The sequence below is a fragment of the Eulemur rufifrons genome, chromosome 6 (genome assembly GCF_041146395.1).
Source record: "Eulemur rufifrons isolate Redbay chromosome 6, OSU_ERuf_1, whole genome shotgun sequence".
In the NCBI taxonomy this organism is placed as follows: domain Eukaryota; kingdom Metazoa; phylum Chordata; class Mammalia; order Primates; family Lemuridae; genus Eulemur; species Eulemur rufifrons.
This window is the reverse complement of record NC_090988.1, coordinates 10,635,629-10,656,593: the sequence shown is the minus strand read 5'-3', so window position 1 is coordinate 10,656,593 and position 20,965 is coordinate 10,635,629. Positions and strand designations below refer to the sequence as shown.

General features: G+C 51.4%; 1 protein-coding gene and 1 non-coding gene across 12 annotated transcripts in view; both read left to right on the top strand.

The window, feature by feature from the left end:
• PKNOX2 (PBX/knotted 1 homeobox 2) overlaps positions 1-20,965 on the top strand; it is a 198,548-nt gene that overhangs the window by 29,765 nt on the left and 147,818 nt on the right. The window lies entirely within an intron of this gene.
• LOC138385541 (U6 spliceosomal RNA) lies at positions 20,095-20,198 on the top strand. The gene has a single exon (XR_011233773.1). It is a non-coding gene; the product is annotated as a U6 spliceosomal RNA (small nuclear RNA).

Genomic DNA, 20,965 nt, shown 5'->3' with positions numbered 1-20,965 from the left:
CGTGCGACCCAGCCCCTAGTCATCAGGTGAGCCTCTGAGCGGGTGGCCCCAGGACTGGCACCACAAGACCCCACCACCAAGGGGTTCTGATCCCCTGGATCACCTCATGCTTAGGGAGCAACAGGACTCAGTCTTGATGGCACTTTAGGGCCCTACTGAACAGAGCCATGAGCCAGCCTAGGGCGTCAGACAAGCACAGATAAAAAGGGGGCCTTGGGGTTTCTAGATATGGGCATCCACTGAGTCTTTCTTTTCAGAAGTCCTTTGGAAGCATCATTAAAAGAGACATTTGATCCGAATCAAGTGTCCTCCTTTCTCTGGGTCTCTTCCCCACTTCCCCAAACCCTGGGCAGGCATCTCAGGGGCAAAACCAGGAATGGAGACATTCCTGACCAGGTGGTACTCCCTGTGTGTGTTTGGGGTGGGGGGATGGAGGGCACCCAGGTTCCATCCAGCAAGTACCCTGGTGCCCGCCAAGCCAGGCCTCTCCACTTAGCTCTGGGAATCGGTGGTCAGGTGAGCCTCCCCCTGCCAGTGTTCTCATCCTTGAGCCCCCAGCCTCAGAGCTCTCGTTTTGTTCACCACCCCCCTGACCTGGCAGCCTCCTGAGAGATGCTTTCTTCCCAGGTAGTTGGCCACTTCCTGGTTTCTCAGCAGATCAATCCTGCTGCACTCCAGATCTGGCTCAGCTGCTGTAGTGGTTGCAGATTCCTTGGTAATGATTTTCCTCCAGGAGCAGGGGAGAGAGCTGCTGCTGCTGCTGCCGCTGCCGCCTCTGCCTTGGCTGCCAACATCAAAGCTTTCCTTGTGGCTTTGGTAGAATGTTAAGAATTGCAAGATAATTAAGTTGCATTTCTGTGCATTGTTTACTGTTGCTCTCAACCAATCACTATTCCATAGGGGCTAATCTGTATAGGGTTTTTGTTGTTGTTGTTGTTTTTTTTTTTTTCCTTTGCAGTGCCTGTTTGTACCACATTCTTCATTATGCTTCAGTTACAATTTTAATTTTACTATTATTAAATCTTCCCCAAAGCTGTATTATTCTGCGCCTCTGAGCTGGAATTCCTGATTTGGGGACTGTTTGCATCTGGGCCTGTTCACAAATGATTGTTCTTGTTTACAAAAGAACATACATTAAAACTCAGCACTAGAGGAATCCTTGCTCCCTTCCCTCCTCCCTGCCCCCAGCTCACCTGGTTGTAGGAGGTAAGGAAGAGGGGAGACGGGAAGCAGAAGGGATCTGGTACTTTCTGAAATTTTGCTATTGAAAGACCATCCTCATGGCCTCCGATGGCCAAACCAGTGGAGACGAAGTTGAGTGCACAGGTCAGGCGGTGAGCTGGAGGCTTAGTTTTCATAGCCTGCAGGGTACAATAGGAAAAGTGTTCCGTGTTTATTTCAGCCATGGTTAGGACTATGGGCTTTTGGGTCAGGCAGATCTAGGTTTGAAGCCCAACTTCTTCACCTGTTAAGCATTGACACTGGGCAGTTATGTCACCTCTCTCAGCCTCAGTTTCCTTGCTGTAAAAATGAGGAAGAAGATGATGATCATACTGCCGCACATGTGAAGATGAAAAGGGATAACATTTAGAACAGTGCCTGCCACCTGGTAAGGACTTAGTAAAGGGTAGGTAGTTATCTTGCTGTCATCATCATGACTTATTCTATCATTCTGTCTCCCATTTTCCTTCCTCTGTTGCCCGTCGGAAGGCCGCTTGCTCACTCAGCTCTGCGTGAGAGCTCTGAGGCCCAGGCCGGCCTCTGGTCTCATCACTAAGCCAGTGGAGTGGGCAGGAAGCACTTTCCATATGCTCCCAATAACTGTTCATGGCAGGCATCAGTTACCTGCCTTCCCCAAAAGGAGAGAGCAGCAGACTCGGGGGGCTCTGAGCTTGCAGAAAGAATCCAGCCCTGTGCCAGCTGAAAGTGGCTTGCCCTAGGGTTTTGAGAGCCCAGAGCCAGCTGCCAGCCCCACAGCTGGGGCCGAACCCGTGCAGCCAGTCACAGACATGTCACCTACCACAGCCACCTAGCATCCCTGCAATCTCAGCTTCCTCCCGGACTTTCCTTAGCTTCCTTCTCCCTCTGCCACCCTGTCCCCCCATGCTGCCACACACACACTAAAACCATAACTTTTTCCCCCTCTTTCCCATTATCTCTAACCCATATACTCCGGGAAGTTTAATTTGTTCTCGGTAGTAATCACCATTAACTAGAAATTGTCTTTCTCTGTGTAAACACGTCATTAGTGAAGCTGGTTTTCTGCAGGGTCCAGATTTCATTTTTATTAAAATGAAACACTTTCAGGCGCCTCACTGTGTCCAAGGAAAGAGAGTATAATTTTAACCCATTGGGTTGGCCACAGATAATTGGGCTGGCATTTGATTGGACGATTAGGGAAATATCTTCTTTGCATGCAGTATAATTTGCATTTTTTCCCCACTTATATGAAGCTAAGTCATGCTTTCGTACACAGGCAGTTTTAATGAGCATTATAAATCCTAATGAATATATTTTCATGTTCATTTTATTGGCTTGTTTTTATTACTAGAGGTCTGAAAAACAGGGCCAGCGAGGGAGCTGCACAGGAAATGGCAGGGGAGAGAAGTGCTGTGGCAGCCTCCGCCCCTCCCCTGCTGCCTCCTCGGCTGCCAGGGGTGGAGGGACGGGCAGGACAGGGTCATCCGGGTCCTCTTTAACCCAAACCAGAAGTTGCTTGGGGCCCCTGGGGATGGGGGGTACAGAGAACATGTCCCTCTCCGTGGAGCCACTGGCGCTCCTGCAGCCTCAGCCTCAGCTGCAACAGCAGGAGAAGCCGTGAGAGCAGCAAACCCTAGTTCACTGTCTGAGACGGAAGAGGGAGTGAGGTACTTCTGCACAGGGTCGGCACATAGTAGGACCCTGATGCGGGTTGATCAAATGGACTCAGATTGAATTCTGCTTCATGAGGAGCTACCGTAGAGCCAATACTCACTTTCAAACACGTCACTGAAAGGCAGTTAACGAGTGTCGCAGAGCACAATTTTTTTCCTGGGTGATTCAGAAGGTTCATCCAAACCTTAGGGTCCTAGCACATCATTACAAGAATTGGTTATAGCTTTCAGAGTTCTGCTTATCTCTAAAAGAAGAATATATATTCATTCATTCATTCAATAAACATGCTGGGCACCTAATGTGTTCTAGGTACTGAGCCAGGACATATATACAAGGTGGTCCCTAAAATATCTGCCAGCTCCAACATTTTTTAAAAATTCTGTAATAAGTGACCAATAAAGTAAACTTTTTTGTTCCAGCTTGTGGCTCTGGTTCTAAAATCACTTCATGTGCCCTGGGAGTTGGGTGTGCTTTCATGGGGCACCTTAAGTACTTCTGTTGTGCCCTGGCCCTCCTGTACATTGGCACCCCCAGGCATCTACACAGATGAGGACTTTGGTCCCTGCTCCTGCACATTGACTGAGCAGGCCCTGTGGACTTCCTCTGTTTGACTGTGACACTTTGCCTCCAGCTGAAAGGCATCCTCGTCATCTCCTCCTCGCAGCATCCTGGGGATGGCCCACCTGCCTTTGCTCCAGGGGTGCAACCAGCACTTGGCCGTGGGTGGACCCTGCAATGGGGGCTCTGTCTGGGGCCTGTCCACCCACTGACCTCCTGTTTCTTACCATGTAGTCGTCACTCTGCTAACTGTCCCTAACTCTCCCAGCCCACCCCAACACCCCTCCAATTGTCTTTTTTAATCAGAAGGGTGTTTCCTGCTCACATAGTTCAGGAGTTTTGAGGATGTTTTAGAAGTTAATTTAACTAAAAACGAGTTCATTTGCCTTTACCACTATCTCTTCAAAATGGCAGCTCAGTGCTTGGGCATGACGTCCCCCCCAGGAGCTGATGACTCATGCAGGCTTTTGCTACATCCTCTTCCATCCCTACCCCTCCACACACGCAGGCACAGCCGAACACATCTTGCTGTGGCCTTCAGGACAGCTTCCTCTGTTTTTCTGCTGCTCAAGAGATGTTTACTGAACAAGCACCATGTGCTGGATTCTGCGAGAAGCAGGAAAAACAGAGGGGCCTTGTGGTGCAATGGGAAGGGCGCTGGCCCACAGTGGAAGGCCTTGGTTCCAGTCTGACGTTGCTGCTAGCCACTGCGTGACCTCGGGTAAGCATCTCGCTTCCCTGGCCATTTTCTCCTCATCTATAACATGGAGATGATAATCATCTATGGCACAGGAGGCGGCAGGGATACAAATGAGACAGTGATTGTGGAAATGACTTAGCAATTGTAAATACTGGTCATTTTTCAGGTGGAATACAACCAAGTCCCAAAGTGATTTGGAACGTGGGTGCTAGGTCATGGCCCATTTCTTGTCTTGGAAGGACTGGTGAGGGGTAAAGTGATGCTTGCTGTCAGGATGGGATGTTGCTGCTTCCTGGAGTCAGATATTTATGTGTCTGTCTTGTCCAAAGAGGAAAGACAGAGGGAAAGTCCTGGCCTGAGCTTACCACTGAGATGGTTTCATGGATCTGGTTTTGCCCTCCCCACCACAGTTTGCTTGAAGACTGTCACTGCCAAGTGAGTGCCCGCACCTTGCTGTAAGACATGGGTAGGGCATGTCTTCTCCCCGAGAGCAGAGTGGAAAAAGCACAGTGCCTCGAACCCTGCTGCATCAGCACCGGGGTGCTCTGCTGCCGAGCACTGATTTGTCTCTGTTGCCCGTGGCAGGTCAGCCCTGTCTTCCTTTAAGACTGCAAACTTCTGCTCAGGGATCCTTGCCCGAGGTTCCCTCCACATGCCCCTTTCTCACCACCACACCCACAGTGTCATTTGCTCAACAAACACCTTTCCATGACCCTACTGGCCAAGGGCAGGAGCACCCGTGATCCTCTCAACGGGGCATCTTTCCCTCAAGTCAAGGCTAAGGGTCTGCAACTGACCAGCTGGTCTTGCTCAGAGGGGAAAGAAGTGGCCAGAGGAGCAGGGCATCAGCTCCAAGGCTCTTCTTGTTGGATGTGCAAACATGACAGAAATAACTCACCTGAGATACCAAATTTTGGTCAAAAAGTCAGAAAGGTGGTATAAGTGCAGAAGCAATCTGCTGGCCCAGCACAGAGCCAGGTCTTCAGTTACAGAGTGTAATGGTGTTGACACATTCCCGAGCTGTTCCCGGAGTCCCTGCGTCTATAGAGCCAAGCCTTCACAAAGAGAGCAACTTCCCATCAGCCCAGACACAGAACAGCCCTCCAGTGCCTGCCACCAACTCTTTTAGGGTGGCTGGAGGGGAAGAGAATTAAGAAGGGTAATAATCATTGTGAGCAGTGAAATGAGAGTCTGGAGGGAGGAAGAGGGGCCTTTGATGTCAGATCCAGCTCTAGATGAGAAAGGGCCAAAGGGTGGGGACCAGAGTGGGAAAGTGGAGGAGACGGAGAGGCTGCCTCTCCTCTTGGGCCAGTAGCAGCGATGGCTGTCGAGGGGTAAGGATGAAGGTCAGAACAGACCTCGTGTGGGGCAGATGGTCCTGGGGAATGAAAGGGAGCTTGTGTCTGACTGCCATGCCCAGGGAGGACGGCTGGTCGGTCCCGCGGGGAGGCAGAGCTATCTCACCTCTCTGGCTGAGGGGTGTTTGTTTAGCGTCCCATCACAGATTAGCCTGCCTGAGTCGGGAAGCCTCACACTGCCCGGGGAGGCTGGCTGGTGTTTGCACTGGGCCGTCTGGGGCTCGAGGCATTGTGGGACGGCAGGACAAACGGATTTCAGTGCCCTGTTACCAGTGCCCCTCCCCTCTTTCTGACGTGATCCTCACTGCCCCACTGCCTTTGTTTGCCCTGGGAGGGGCTCAGAACTGGGCTGGGGAAGGGAGTGGGGAGATCTTGTCGGTTCTCTCCTCCACACATCGACCTCTTTCTTTTCTCTTTCTCCAACTTTCTCTGCCTCTCCTCCTCTCTCTGCTCCCCGACTCACACTTGGTTCTTTGCCTCTCTATGTGTCCCTCTTTCTATTTCTGTGATCCACTTTCCAGGGCTCCTTTTGCTCAGTTGTCCATGCCCTCCCTCTCCATGCTCATGTCCGGGAGGAGTGACGCAGGTCAAAGGCTCCTGTCTGCACAGAGCAGGCGCTGTACTGAGTGCCGAATTGCTGCAGGGAGGGCCAAGAGCACGGCTTAGAGGGGCAGGGTCCTGGGTGCCAGCCACAGCTCTGCCACGCCCTGGTTATGTGACTGATGTCCAATTCCTCCTTTTCACGGGGCCTCAGTTTCCCCAGAAATGCAATGGGGAGTATGTCTCACTGCCCTTCAAGGATGTGCCATGATTCATAAAGGAGACCTCCTCTCTCTGGAGTCGAGCTGTGCTCCCCCACCCCACCCCCATCCTGCCTGGGCAGCCTCAGCCGCTCCCTTCCCGGCTGCAGCAGGGGGAGGCTGTGCGAGGACTGGGGTGGGAGCAAATGGAGGGGATCCGCTGCCGGGCCTAGTTTAGGCAAACAGCAGGGACTGCTGGCGGCGGCTCCAGCCCCCACTCACGCAGTAACAGCTGCAGTCCAGCTGCTGGCATCCCTGCTGGGGGAGCGTGCTAAACCTCTCCGGGGTCAGCACTGTGGTATGTCGGTTTCCATAGCAACCAGCCAACGGGCCACTTTCTCAGAACAATTCCCCTACTCAGCCGGGTTCTGGACTTAGCTCAGCCCAAGGGCATGTGGCTGAGGAGCAGAGCGGGAGGGGGAGCGCTGCCGAGGGCCAGACGGGCCCCACAGAAAGTGGCTATCTCAGTCTCGTCTTCGCACGGAGGGCGAGGATCAGAGGACAAGACATGCGGACTCTCTTCCGGTGCTGGCTCTCCCTAGTCCCCTCTCCCTGCCACCTCCGCCCCCGCTGCCCCTCCACAGACCGCCCAGCTCGGCCTGGTTGGAAGAAGTATCAGGTCTTTGTCTCAATCTGGACAACAGCTGCCTTGGCTGGGCTCAGAGCTGGGAGGAGAAAGTCCGGAATGGAGTATGTTGGGGGGCGGGGAGGGGGCTTTTCCTGGCTCTCACGTCTGTGCCCTTCGGTCTGGCTCTTCCAGGACCGTCGGAATCCTGACCCCCAGTGACCTCAGGGGGTCAGGAGAAGCGGGGATGTGGTTCCATCAGTCCTCTCCCCATTTCTAGAGGGTGGGACAGGAGCACCTTTCTCAAGCCCCTCAGGGATAAACTCCCTGAACCGGCGCCACTCCTGACACTTTCAGAAAAAGGGAATCATTAAAGATGAAGATCCCTTCTAGGAGCTTGGTGGGACTTTGATCCTTCTTCTGGATGAGGAACGGAGGCCCAGTGGAAAATGATTGTCTGGGGGGAAAAGGGGGCAGGGTCAGAGGGCAGTCACTTGTGCGCCCTCTCACTGGTCGAGCTCCTGTGTGCCCCCAGCAGGCTGCGGAGGGAGCTCCTTCTCCAGATCACTTGGAATGCAGCTGGGGCTACGGTGGCCTTGGGGCCCTGGGGGCTTTGTCACTGGACAGGACGTTCTTTCCAGAAAGGAGCCATTAGCAAATGGGGAGCCTGAGGTCATGGATAGTGTCTCTGAGTAGGCCTGATGACTGCAGGGTTGGGCATTGGGGCTGGGACTGAGCTTCCTGACAGGTCACCGGGGTGGTCTCTGCTAAGACCTGGGAGGCATAGAATGTTCTTTGAGGGGAGGGGGCGCTGTCCAGCTGTCTTGATCTTCTATTCCGTTAAATTGTTCCTCACTTTCAAGGGGTCTAATTCTTCCTTCTTTAACCCCCAGCTCTTTTACCGTCGCGCCCCTTGAAAGGAGAGGACAGATGTCCTTTCTTCCATGTACCACAGCTGCAGCCAGACACAATTTCCCTAAGCCCTGGAAACAGGTGTGGAGTAATTCTCAGCCCCCTGGGGATATGGGGGACTCAAGAAGGTGGCCAGTTTTAGAAGTTGCATGGCTTCTCATCCTCCTCTGGCCCCATCTGTGAAATGGGAGGGTTAGTCTAGGTTAGCACTTCCCAAAGTGGGCTCTGCAGCGCAGAGGGCTCTGTGTGTAAAGAGAGAGTTCCAGAGCTAAGCAAGCTTGGGAAGCACTGCATGAACAGCCCCTCTTGAAGAGTTACAGGGCTCATTACAATCTTAAACACTTTAAAAATACAGCAATAAGGAAACCCCAGTTTAACCCAGGGCTTCCTAAGCATGTATGACCATGGCACCCTCATTTCAAATCCTATGAATACCACCCCCCGCCCTAGCAAATGCCAGCCTCTGCAAGGGGTTTCCAAGGCCTTTCTCTGTCCCAAGTTCTTTATTGACACCTGGGATGCTCACGACGATTCCTGCACCACAGACGACCCTCAGGAGGATGCGTCCCCAGCACTGTTCTCTGCCTTCCTGATCTCGCTGCCACCTCCCCCTAGTTGGCTGCTCAGCCTCGCTCGGGTCATTTCCATCCCAGATGGAGACCTTGGTGTCCGGTGCCCAGAAGGGGCTTGCCCCAGACCCTCAGAGAGCCAGAGCAGAGGTGGGAGCAGTGCTGGGCTGTCACCGGGGCTTCTCAGGGGAGTAAAGCCCTCACAGCTCCACCCCCAAACCCCACTCAACTGTCCACAGAGGTTCGTGGGCCTTCTGTGCTATGCTGCTTTGCAGGGTGGGGCGCTGGTTCCAGAGCGAGGGGAGGAGACGATTCTGGCTTCCAAGTGTCTAATTAGGGGGTCCTGAGGGGGAAGCTTAAAGAAGAAAAGTGTTCCTCTCTTCCCCACCGTCCACAGCCCTCAGACTTTCCAAAGGCCTCAAATGTACGTCACGCCCACCTGGCAGGAGGTGGGTGTGGTGTGGTGGAAAGAGTGTGGGCCGTGGAGAAGACCTGGCCCCCCAGCTCCACGACTGGCCGGGCCTCTGCCTTCATTCAGGCAGGTCGCTCACCTGCATGGTCCTCTCATCTCTCGGCAGGAAGGTGGAGTTCCTTTCTCTCAGGGTTGTTGCCAGCATTAGGTAATATGATAAATGTGGCAATGGCTGGCAGGCAAGAGGAGCTCTGTAAGCATGCGCTCAGGAGAATTAACCACCCCCCCTCCAGAGGTAAGATTTCTCTTAATTTAGAAAGGAGAAAACTGAGGCTCAGACAAGTTCAGTGACTTGTCCAAGGTCACACCACTGCTCAGCCCCTGACCCCAATCCTTCGCTTTCCCACTTCAGCTCGTTTGCAGGAAAATGTCTCTGAGGTCTCTTATGTCTCACTGATCTTTGAGGGCATTTAGCAGATGTGGTGTCCTTTGCTCTGGAACCTTTCACCCTCCCTGAGCAAGTAAAACGCTTGCAAGCCAGAGACCGGAAGACAGTCCTGCCTTTTAGGAGGGCTGCGGTGGGGGTGTGCAGAGGTGGGAAGAGGGTACTAGTTCTAGTGAAAATAGCTTTTTGAAAATAAACGTAGGCTTATGAGTTAAGATTATCCCATTTCAGTTTGCAAAGATCCCTCTCCCTATTAAGGAAAAGCATTTTCTCCTTAGCTCCTCTTTCCTGGCCACTCAGATTCTAGACCCCGCCAGCAAGCCCATCCCATTCTGCGTGGGCCACCACAGAATGCTGAGTCACCATCCTTGAGCCCCTTTCCTTACAGCACCAAAACCACTCTACGTGCAAGGTCTGGGGGTCAGGAGAGGACTCATAGCTTTCTTCCTACCCCTGACCCAGGTTTTAAAGTCTTTTTATTTAGCACAAAGAAATGAAAGAATAGGGAGAGATGAGGAGAAACATTAGGAATGCCTGTAATGTGCTGTGCTCCGTGCTGGGGTCGTAGCAGTTCTGCAAACATTGTCTCTCCCTTTTGATTTTTATGTGGGTGAGAGAGAGGCTGTTTAGAAGGCTCGGGAGGAAGGGGTTTTGTCCGTGCTTGGCGTTAGCACTGGGACTGCTCTCGCGACGCCCGTTCCTCTCATCAGCCGCAGCACGGTCCCTGATCAGTATCTTCATTTGGCTAAGTCACCTTCTCTTCTGCCACCTCCTTTCTTCCCCCCATCATCTGAAAATGTCACAACCAGTAAGGTTGGGAAGGGTGGGTAGACGTGGTTGGTGAAGCTGGAACAACTGGTCTACCAAACTTACCTTCCCGAGCTTGTGTGTGTGTTCCCACACCCAGGTGGCTCTAACTGCTCTCCCTGGTCAGTGCTCTTATCTGGAGCAAGTGGGAGGGTTGAGAAGGATGCACGCATCCCAGATGCTTGGCAGGAGAGGAGCTATCACTGAAGCTGGCCCTTCTGAGCTCATCCAGGCATGCCCTCTGCCTGGCTGGGGCCTCTTTCCTTGTCCTTTCAGGAAGAGGCTGTTTGAATTGGGGGGGGGGGGGGGAAGAAGCTGCCGCTCAGAGGGATTCTGCTCTCCCCACGTTAAGCTGGGATGCTTTCTAGCTCTGCTCATCTCATTTAAGAGATGGCCCGACTCCAGCAGGTATCTGGAAGTAAAAACAACAAACAACCCCAAACATCTCCCAGTGCCAGATCGATAGCTCAGATCCCCACCACAGGCGAGATTTCCCGTGCAGCTTTCTGATGGAGGGAGCCTCCGTGTGTGTGTGTGTGTGTGTGTGTGTGTGTGTGTGTCTGTGTGTGTGTTTTCTCTGCTGATTTACAGGCACTTTGTGGAGTGGTAGACTCAGGAAAAAGAGTGGGCCTGGGGGTGGAGAATAGTCTTTGATCAGGGGCCTGCTACAAGGAGCTCATTAGCACTATTTAGGAAGGTGTTTTGTACAGGAATTTGTGGGGAGGAGGGCAGGGTGTGAGAGGGAGAAAACGCCACATCAGTGTCTGATACTTTAAAGCCCAGAGGGTCAGAGAAATGTTGGGGCTTTGAGAGAACTTGTCACCAGTCTCCTCTGAGGCTCTCTGGCCTGTAGTCACTGAGGCTGCCAGGGAAGACAGAAGCAAGGACACAGCAGGCCCTCAGGGGAGCAGAAGGCAGTCACTACGCCAGCAAATGTAGCCCCGCTGGTAGACAGGCCACTTAGAAATCAGGGAGTGGGTTAAAAAGCATCTCCCAACCCAGTTGTCCCTTCTCCCTCCGTGCCCGGTATTTTGGGATCCACACGTTGTGGAACCTGCATCATAACCGTGGAAAGAGTTTTAATTGAGAATAGGGAGAACTTAGACCTGTCACTCGACCTGGGTTTCCTCGTATATAAAATGCAGGCTGATAACCACGTCTTGACCACTTTATGGGACTCTGGGGTCAAATGTGGCTTGGGAAAGGGATTTGTAAAGGAATACAGATGTACGTTTTGTTTTTATTACGAGGGGTGTTTGCTCACCTGTTTAATACTGGGGTGGGGACCAGGGCCGCAGCTGGGAGCTGTGTAGGCGCAGAAGTTACTCTCCAACTGTGACTCTGGGAAGTTAGTTATCCCTTGCGTCCAAGTCCGTGCTGGCTTGCAGTGACCTTTGAAAGCATATAAAGCTGGGTTGGTAGGCATTAGAATAAAAGCTTCTGGAGGGCAGGGGGGCCTGGGGCTGTGTGTGACAGAAATCTCTTCTTTCAAGGAGGCCTCAGTTCCTGGTGATATTCCACCTGTACCCATGTGATCTGGACTTGGACAAGCACTTTAAACGCACAGTGTGGCTGCGTCATCTCTGAGAATTCCATGACCCGTTCTGGGGTGGGCTGAGGAGGCTGGGAAGTGGCTCTGGTCCCATCAGTCATTCTGGCACCAGAAGCCCAACGACAATGGCTTCCCAGAGGGGAGCTGGGGGTGATGGCCTTTGAGGAGAAGATGCCATCGAGGTGGGGTGAGGATGGGGCTACTGTTCTCTTGCCCTTTTATACCCAGATGCTGCTAAACTTGGTCCCTGGAACAGTGACCGCAAAGTGCCTCATGGGAGGAGAAGAATGAAAGAGATGGGAATTCTCGTAAATTTTTAATATGAAAAATAAAGAAAGTGTGAATTAGAATTAATGCAGGTATTAAATATTTAAACTTTCTGTACTCACTTTCATTTTTAACATATTCCTCCCCCAAAAGCCTCTGTAACGCTTGTCAGATTTGTTCTCAAGATGTCCCTCTCTCTCCACCTCCCCCCAGGCCCAGCCCCAAAGTTAGACCGCAGGTATTCATCATCCTGATGGAAATTTTCATTTTATTTCTCCTACAGGAACTGCCTGATCTCTGTCTTTATATTTATGCTTTCTCTATATGGCAGTGTAAATAATTAATGCTGTTATAAACACATCCTATGCAAAATATTTATTAGAAAAAATAACTCTTTAATTTGGCATGTCATTTAATTTCGTTTTGTAATCATAGCACATGGGCTACAATTAATGCCAGGGCTGAGGAAACCAGCCTGACTGCTAACACTCACAGAGGCCGCCAGACTGAAGCCTTGGCCGTTTGTCACTTGGGTGCGTCTGGCTGGTGGCTGCAGATAGTGTGTCCTGTTCGGTGTGGGGCCGAGAGTACATCTGGAAACGAGACAGGAAAGTCACTTCTGTCTTCAGTGGAATGGGAGGTGAGGGTGGTCTAGGTCTCTTAAAGTGCGTGATAGTGTGCATCCAAAAGGATGTGGGGACATTTAGATACAGGGCATTTGTCACATCTTCTTGGGGGGCAGGGTGTTGGGTGATGGTTGTCCTTGGAGTTTTGGTCAATGCTCACAAAGGATTGGCTCGAGGCATAGTAGCAAAGAGTTGGATTTCATGCAGGCATTCATGTAACCAATATTTATTGAGTGCTTCGTATCTGCCGGGCATTGTTGTTGGCACTGGAGAGACAGCGGCAAATAAGACAAGGGATGGAGATGAGAATATCCAGTTCCTCAATATTCCACCATTGCCCCTGCTCATTCCCTTTCCCCATTAAACAATCTTTCTGGCTATCTGAAGGAATCTACCTACCAGGGCAGCTCCTCCCCCAGGTTTTAAGGACTAACTCAGTGTTCCCGAATTTACTGGTCCCTATGAGTTTAGCACAACTTTGCAAATAAGACTGCAACTACCATCAGCCCACTCTCCCCCAGGAGGGATCTTGCAAACCAAATGACTGGCATCAACATTCTTTTCTCCTGGACTCCAGGTGTGGTCCTCCCTCTGCAGCTAGGTGAGTGGCTCTTGGGAGACTGCTGGTCCTGCCATGACATTGTATCATGCACTACTGATCCTGCCTCCCTGTGTCATTTTGAGCGCCCAGTCTTGGAGCTGAAGCCCTAGGGGTTTTAATTTCAGCTTTCATGTGGCATTTGTCGCCTTTCCCCGTGTTGAATATCTTCTGTAATTGTCCCCATGCCTAGCATCATTCAGTGAGTGTTCCCAGGCTAAAAATCCCTCATTCACTTGTGGCCCAGGCTCTCATTAATTCTTTCCTGGGGTAGAGGATAATGAGAGGACAACTAATGCCCCAGAAAAACATTTTTATTTTGTAGTTAGCAATTTGCCACTCTTTGTTTGGAAAGCCAGTGTGGACTCCCCAGCCTGTAATTCCACGGAGGAGAAAATTACAACAATTAGCACCCAGCCCCCAGCCCCCAGCCCACCTTCCCAGAAAAGCCCTGGTGCACTCTGCGTTCCACGGCTCCCGGAGTGGGTGGTGGGAAGAAATGTGGAAATCACAACCAGCACCCTGCTCTCCACACCGACTCGGGCTCCTGGACCAGGGTTCATGGCAGGTCCAGCCTGGTGCAGGAGGTGGGTGTCTGACATGAGCGGCCTCGGGAAGGGATTTCCAGGCATCTTAGCGGCCCTCAATTGGCTGAGCTGCGGCTGCTTTGGGGAGGCCCAGAAGGTTCTGCAGGAATAGCCCCTGTGACTTGATTTCTGTGTCCTTCATGGGGGCTGATGATCCATCCTGTCTAGGGATTTGGAGGGCGGAAGTTTGAGTGACTTCGTGGTTCCCTGCCTCACCATCCTGCCCTCTCTACTGGGGCAGCCACGGGACAGGATCCCACCCAGGCTGGTGGATACAGTCCGGCCTTCTTTCTTAGAAGGAATTAAGGACTCTGGGTTAGTGCTCAAAACTTGCTGCAAGCCCAACTTGGCCATTTTGCCCTGCTTTAGAGAATGGGCTTCCACCTTATTTCTAAGGCCAGATTCCCGTCTGTACACTCTGTCCAATCTCACAAGACATCATAATCTCTTTCTGGACTTCTCCAGTGCTGAATGCTGCCTGGATACAGTGTTCCATGCTCTTCTTCCTTGAACAGACCTTCTCCTGTCATTGGCACCTGGGCTGCTTCCAGGGCCTACCTCCATCCCAAGCAGAACACGTGCGGGTCAGCTCTCAGCCTCACTCCTGTCTTCATTCACTCTTTGATTCATCGAATATTTGCCGTGCAGGCACTGGACCTGGGCACTCTGCTGGGCACCTGGTCTTCAGTTCTACTTAGTCCTCCAGTGTGTGTTCTGTCATGAAAATAGCACAGTTGAGACAGGATAGCAACAAACTGATGACTTTTCCCAGGGAAAAAAAAAAATCCCACAAGGCCCATAAAGAAGCATCTTCTCTGTGAGCCTTTCTCCAGCTCAGCCCACGGAGCCCAGAAATGACCTGCCGACGGGGAAGCTGCCTTTGCCTGCCCCTGTGACAGATGCACCACTGGGTCCCTTGGCTCTGTTAATAAAACCCACTCTTGTTTCCTAATGTCCAGAGCCTGCAGTGGCAGGGCCATGGGCTTATCAGCGCTACCGTGACAAACCAGAGAACACGACAAGCCTGGAGCCGCTCAGTGCCTTTTATTAAACCTGACAAATATCCAATAACCCAGTCTCCGTGCCTACTTTCCTAGAACATTTGATACAAATTGCATGGAGACTTGGAGGGAAGAGTATTCTAAATGGGAAAAGGGGCTGCTGATGGCAGGGCCCCCGGCTTCCGAGGGCAGTGGGGGTGGAGGAAAGCTCTCCAGGTGCGGTTCCGTAAGTCTGTCTCAGCGTGACGAGTCTGTCTCAGCGTGACGGGTCCTGCGTCCTTAGGTGATCCATCCACTGAGGGAACGTGTGGCTCTGGGTGCATAACAACTGGCACCTCCTGAAGCCCTTCACCGACTGCTAAGCACCTGCACGTGCATGATCTCATTTAACGTTCAGGTCAACCCTGAGATGGATTCTTTAGTCCCAGTTTTACAATTGAGATGACTGAGATGCAGCAAGTTTAAGTGACTTGCCAATGTCACATGACAAACACATGGGACAACCGAGACTCAAGCTCAGATCTTGTTCCTTTGACTTTTCATTCCCTTCGGTGTTCTCTCTCTCCCCTTCTCCCTCCGTAATGTGGACGGTGCAGGCCTTGTTCTGTCCTGGACCGGGAGTGAGAGGTAAAGAGACGCTCTCCAGGCTTTAACTGTGTCAAATAAAGGTGGCACAGGGACAACTCTCCGGTGTCCTCCAGGAGGAGCAGCCTTCTTTGTGGTGCTTTTCTTCACTGTTGCTGCTGCCTGCAGTGCCTTCGGCATGGGCCGGTGTGTGCGGAAGAGCAGCGGCGAGGAGTCGATGCGTCTCTGAAGCTGTGGTCAGACGTGAGGCCATTGACTTCTCCACCTGCCTCGCGGCCCCTTGTTTCTGAGGGCGATGCAAGCACCGCTGAGCTGCTCTCTGGTCCGGCCACGGTGCAGGGAGGACACCCTGCAGGGGCAGAAAGGCTGAAGGCCCTATGTGTCCCCACTCGTCACCTGGGAGCTTAAGCGTCCAGGCTTCTGCATCAGTTTGGGGTGTGAGAAAGCTTGCAGCCTGCCTGCCTAAAAGCGGGCCCAGCCCCCAGGGGCCCAGGGGAGAGGCCACGGGTCGGGCCCACGGAGAGAGCCTGTGTTGGCTAGAGGGCAGCTGGAGAGATGAGCACATGCTCAGGTGGGCCCAGGGCTCCTGGCCGGGTGTTTACCGTCGCAGCCCGCTGTGCTTCTCATCACTTGAAATTCTCCTAAAAACCCAGAGGAGCATCTGAAAATATCCCAGGTAATATGAAAATGAATAAAGGCTCAGCAAACAGAGTCCAGCTTCTGAGCAAACAGCCGAAAAGGCAGGCAGGCAAAACAAGAAAAGGAGAGAATGCAAAAGGGAGTGGGCAGGTGGGAGAAAGGGAGGGAAAGTGGGTGTGGGAGCAGGAGGCGGCCAGGTCTGGGCGTTGGCTCTGAGCCGTGCTCCATCCTGGAGACCCCTCTGCCACCCACCACCCGCAGGGGTGAGGAAAGCCATGCTAACGAAAAGTTTCTCTGCTTTGGGCTGGATGGAGAGAATTTTTAGTGGAAAAGGTCTTGTGGTCTGGGGTGTCCTACTGTATTTTTCTGCAGCAGAAGGGAATTTAAAACTGAGGGTAGGTGTGGGCACTCTGCCTTCCTATGAGCTAGGAGGCCTGAGTTCCAGTGACCTTGGGCAAGTCCCCACATTTGTGGGCTACAGTTTCCTTATTAGCAAAATGAGAAGGTTGGACTAGATGACTTCAGGGGGAGCCTTTCAACTCTAACAGCCTGTGGTTTTGTTTTACCACAATCCACAAGGATTGGATCCATGTTGAGCTGTGCTGATACTCTTTGGAAGCTGATCCTCAGAGACACACATGTGATGTGGACAGTCATGTGAGCAGGAACCAGCCAAATATGAATCTTCTTGAATATTCTGAGTGAGGCCAGGGTGGGGCCCAAGGAGAAGGTTCTTTCATCTAACAGTGGTGAAGGTAGCATTATGCTGGCACAGGGGAGAGCTGGAGGACGTCACATTTATGACACTTACATCTTCGCTTAATGTTTTCTCTGTGTCCAGAGCTATGCTAGGCACTTTGCATTTATTCTCTCATTTACCTTTATACTAATGCTTTGAGCTAAGGGCTGTTATTATCCCCACTTTCTGGATGAGCCCCAGATAACTCAGGTAACTTGCCCACGGTCGTGTAACCCAGGCCTCACCCAGGCCTGCATGATGCAGGAGTCTACTCTCCTAACCACTGTGCCACGCGGGCTTCCCCAGCCTTGCAGTCCTGGGGAAATGAGTGAGGATCCAGAAGGGTGAGGGATGTTTAGCAGTGCTGGACAGGAACCCCAGGATCCCAGCTCCCCAAGGCGGTCGTGTTCCCTCGCCACAGCACAGAATGGAGTCCCAGCATGTGGACTCGTTGCCTCTGCTATGCACTAGAGCCCTGCCGGTTCACACAGGACAGCTAATCATGAAACCATGGCCCTCCGCATTTTGTTTTAACCTCTTCATAAACTAGAGAACAAGCTGTGCAGCACCTATGGTGCCAAGTGGGCAAAGGAGAGCAGCAAGGATGAAAGGGGCTGGCTGCAGCAAGGACTTGACCCAAGGCTGAAGGCTGGACCAGGCCCAGGCCGGGACTCCAGGCAGTGGCCCTTGTCTACTCTCTTAGTTGCTGGGCTTCCTCATAAAATATTCTAGGGCCTTGGAAGGCTGCATGACTGCCTGTCAGGGTTGGTAGAATAAATGGAAACTCCTACTGTGGGTGACAGGTCAGATGGGGAGTGCTACGAGAATGCCCAACTCCAGGATGCTGCACATCCACGGGCATTTATTATGTGCTGATCATGAGCCAGGTGTGGCTGCAAGTCCGGTCCTGGGGCACAGAGACAAGTAAGACAAGTTAACCACACATTGCTTCCTTCAGGCAGACAATCAACAAATGCTAGGTGCCTACTGTGTGCAAGGCTGTATTGTAGGTTCAGGGAATAGTGCTGGACAAGACAGAGTCCCTGCCCTCAGAGATTTCATGGTCTAAGGGGGGAGGAGGAGAGTAAAAAAACAAGGAAGCAAATATGAAAATAAGAAAATGTTAGGTGCTGATAAATGCTGGGAGGAAGATAAAGTAGAGTCCCGTGGGAGAGTGCCTGGGCTGGGTGTTGGGGAAGGCTCTCTGAGGATGGGATATTTGTACTGAAACCTGATGGATGGGAAGGTGGCAGCTACGGGTGGATGGAGGGGAGAGCATCTCAAGCAGGAACAAAATCTCCAGGATGGGTCCAAACCAGTATGCCTGGGGAATTAGTAGGTAAGAGGGAGACTGAAGAGAAATGAGTTCAGGGGGACAGAGAGGGGCTGTGCAGAGGGCCTTATGAAGCCACAGAAAGGCATTTGGATCCCACTTCACTTGCAGTCAGAAGCCATGGAAGGCTGTAATGGGGAGAGTGAGGAGGGCTGCCTGTGCTTTAGAAACACCACGCTGGCTGTTGGGGGAGTCAAGGAGGCCTGGTGGAGGCCCTGTCGGCTTGGGGTTGGCCATGGCAGTAGAGACGATTCAGGTGGCTGAGGGCTTCCTGATGAATTGGATGTGGTTGAGGAAAACGAAGGAATCAAGGTTGACTCACAAGTTTTTAGCAACTGGGTGGAGGGTGCACTTTTTGCTTGGATGGGGAAGGCTTGGCAGGAGGGGGCGTATGGATTTGAGGTGGGACATTAAGAGATCTGTTATGATTATGCCAAGTGTAGGATGCCTTAGAGACCCTGAGGTGGAGATGTTGGGAAGACAGCTGATACAGATGCCTGGGGATCTGGGAAGAGGTATGGCGGGAGATGTCGATCTGAGAGACCTGGGTATGTAAGAAGGTATTTAAAGCTTCAAGACTAGGTACAATCACATACGGAGAGATGATGCAGAAAGGAAGAGTGCTGCAGTATTTGTAGGAAACGCCAACAGAGGAGACTGAGAAGGAGTGCCAGTGAAGTGGGAGAAAAATCAGATGAGTGAGGTGTCAGGACCTGGAGGAGAAAGTTTTTTGAGAAGCAACAATTGACCAACTGCACCAGATGCTGCTGGGAAGTCGAGATGAGGACAGAGACCTGACCACCTACTTCAGCAAGATATCGTTGTTAGTGATCTTGGTCATCAGTGGAGTAGTGGATAATAAAGCCTGAGTGAGTGGGTTGAGAGAGTGGAAGGTGAGAAAGTAGAGACGGTGAGTGTAGACAACTCCTTTGCATAGACTTGCTATGAAGGGGAACTCAAAAAGAGGAAGAAAACAGAGGACGGCAGGTTTATTTAAAGGAGGATGATGTGGAGGCATGTTTGTATGCCAATGGGAATGATCCAGTTAAAGAGGAGAAAAATGATAATACAAGAATAGAAGAGTTTCCAAGAAAATAAATAAAGTTCTTGGAATGGCATGGAGGAGTGGGCTCAGAGCCCAGGGAAGGTGTTGACCTTGGATAGGAGCCAGGATGCTTTGCCCATTGTAAGCGGGGGGTGACATGGCCTGAGTATTTGGTTCTGAGGCAGACACAACAAAGGACTTGTTGATGGGAAGATGAGGTAGTTCTCATCTTAAAGAAATCTATTTTCTCTGTGAAATATACTACAAGGTCATCAGCTGAGAATGGAATAGGGGAGGGAGTGTTGGAGACTCGGGGAGAGAGAGGAATGTATGATAGTTTCCCCAGAGATTGGGAAATTGAATTTTCTAGGGAAGTGTAGTAGGTTTTTCTGACAGCGTTGAGTGAGATTTGTGGTCATTTTCAAAGTGAGTCTAGTCAGCAAATTTGTGTCATTTTTCTCCAGTAATGTTCAGCCGCTCTGGTGCAGGCCCCGAATAAGTGGTTGGGACGCCAGGACCGGAGTTCTGCTAGACCAGGACGGTGGAAGGAGCCCTGCAAGAAGGCCAGGGGGCCTTATTGGCAAGGGAGCAGTGCAAGCGTTGGATCGTGCAATCAGCGCTGGGTAAGGAGGGAGGTGAGCATGAGCCCGGAGTGATAGAAATGGGTAACGAAAAAAGAGTTTTTTAGTGAAATGAGGTTGAACAATTGCTAGAGTGGGAGCATAAGAGTGAGCTAGCCCTAAGGAAAGCACAAAGGTCAGAAAGTGGGATGTTGGCAATCTATTATACATTTTGCAGGTGATTCAGTTATTGATGTGACGAAGTCTAGGGAATGGCCAAGTAAGTGAGTAAAAGCTGGTGGGAGCTAGGAAGTTCAACCAACTAAGATGCCAGGGTATTAGACAAATCACCCTCATGGATGTTGAAGTCTCCAACAAGGACGGCAGGAATGACGTGGTGAAGAAGCCAGCTATCTAGGTGCTGAAGCCATCCATGGTGAGGGGGAATGACCAGGAGGCCATGGGATGACAGCATTATCTGTGTAGGAGGGGTCACAGGGTCTGATAAGTGCTTCAAGTGAGCTTGGGTTTTTGAGAGAAGAAAGTTTAGAAGCTGCAGTTCGTGCTCGCTTTGGCAGCACATATACCAAGGTTGGAACAATACAGAGATTAGCATGGCCCCTGCGAAAGGATGACATGCAAATTCGTGAATCGTTCCACATTTTTTACAAAAATGCAGCTAGAAGAGAATACATTCTAGTATTTGATGGCAGAGTAGGGAAATTATAGTTAACAATAATTTATTGTATATTTCAATATAGCTAGAAGAGAAGAATTATATGTTCCCAACACAAAGAAAAGATGCATGTTTGAGGTGACGGATATCCCAATTTTACCTGGATTTGATCATTACACATTGTATGTAGGTATCACAATATCACATGTACCCCCAAAATATGTACCATTATTACATATAAATTTAAAAAACATTTTAAAAAGAAACTACAGTAGAGAGCAAGGAAGACACATACTCACCTCTTGGTTCTGAAGTATATGAGACGTGGAAGACAAAATTGCCCCGACTCAAAAGGGCTTCTGAGGAAACATTCTCGGTGGAAGCTGGGTTTCCCTTAAAGCAAGAAAGTGAAGGAGCCAGACAGAGAGGACCAGGATTTCCAGAGGGCGTGGCCAGTGGATATGGGGGCAGCATGGCGTTGAGAGTCTATACAGTGGTGCATAATGTGGGAGGCTCAGATGCCTGACGGCGGCTCAGACGGCTCAGGAGAACAGGAAGCTGAGGCATGATGGGATTAGTCCTCAAGGCATGGCAGTACGTGACCGAGGAGAGGCAGGGCCTTCCGTTGGAGACTTGGGGAAGGGGCCGACTGGCTGCAGTTAGTGCCAGGTGGTGACGAAGATCAGGGTGGCTGACACAGCCACCACTGGAGGTGTGTCAGCTGTTCGCATGTGGTGATGGAAGGCCAGAATCATAT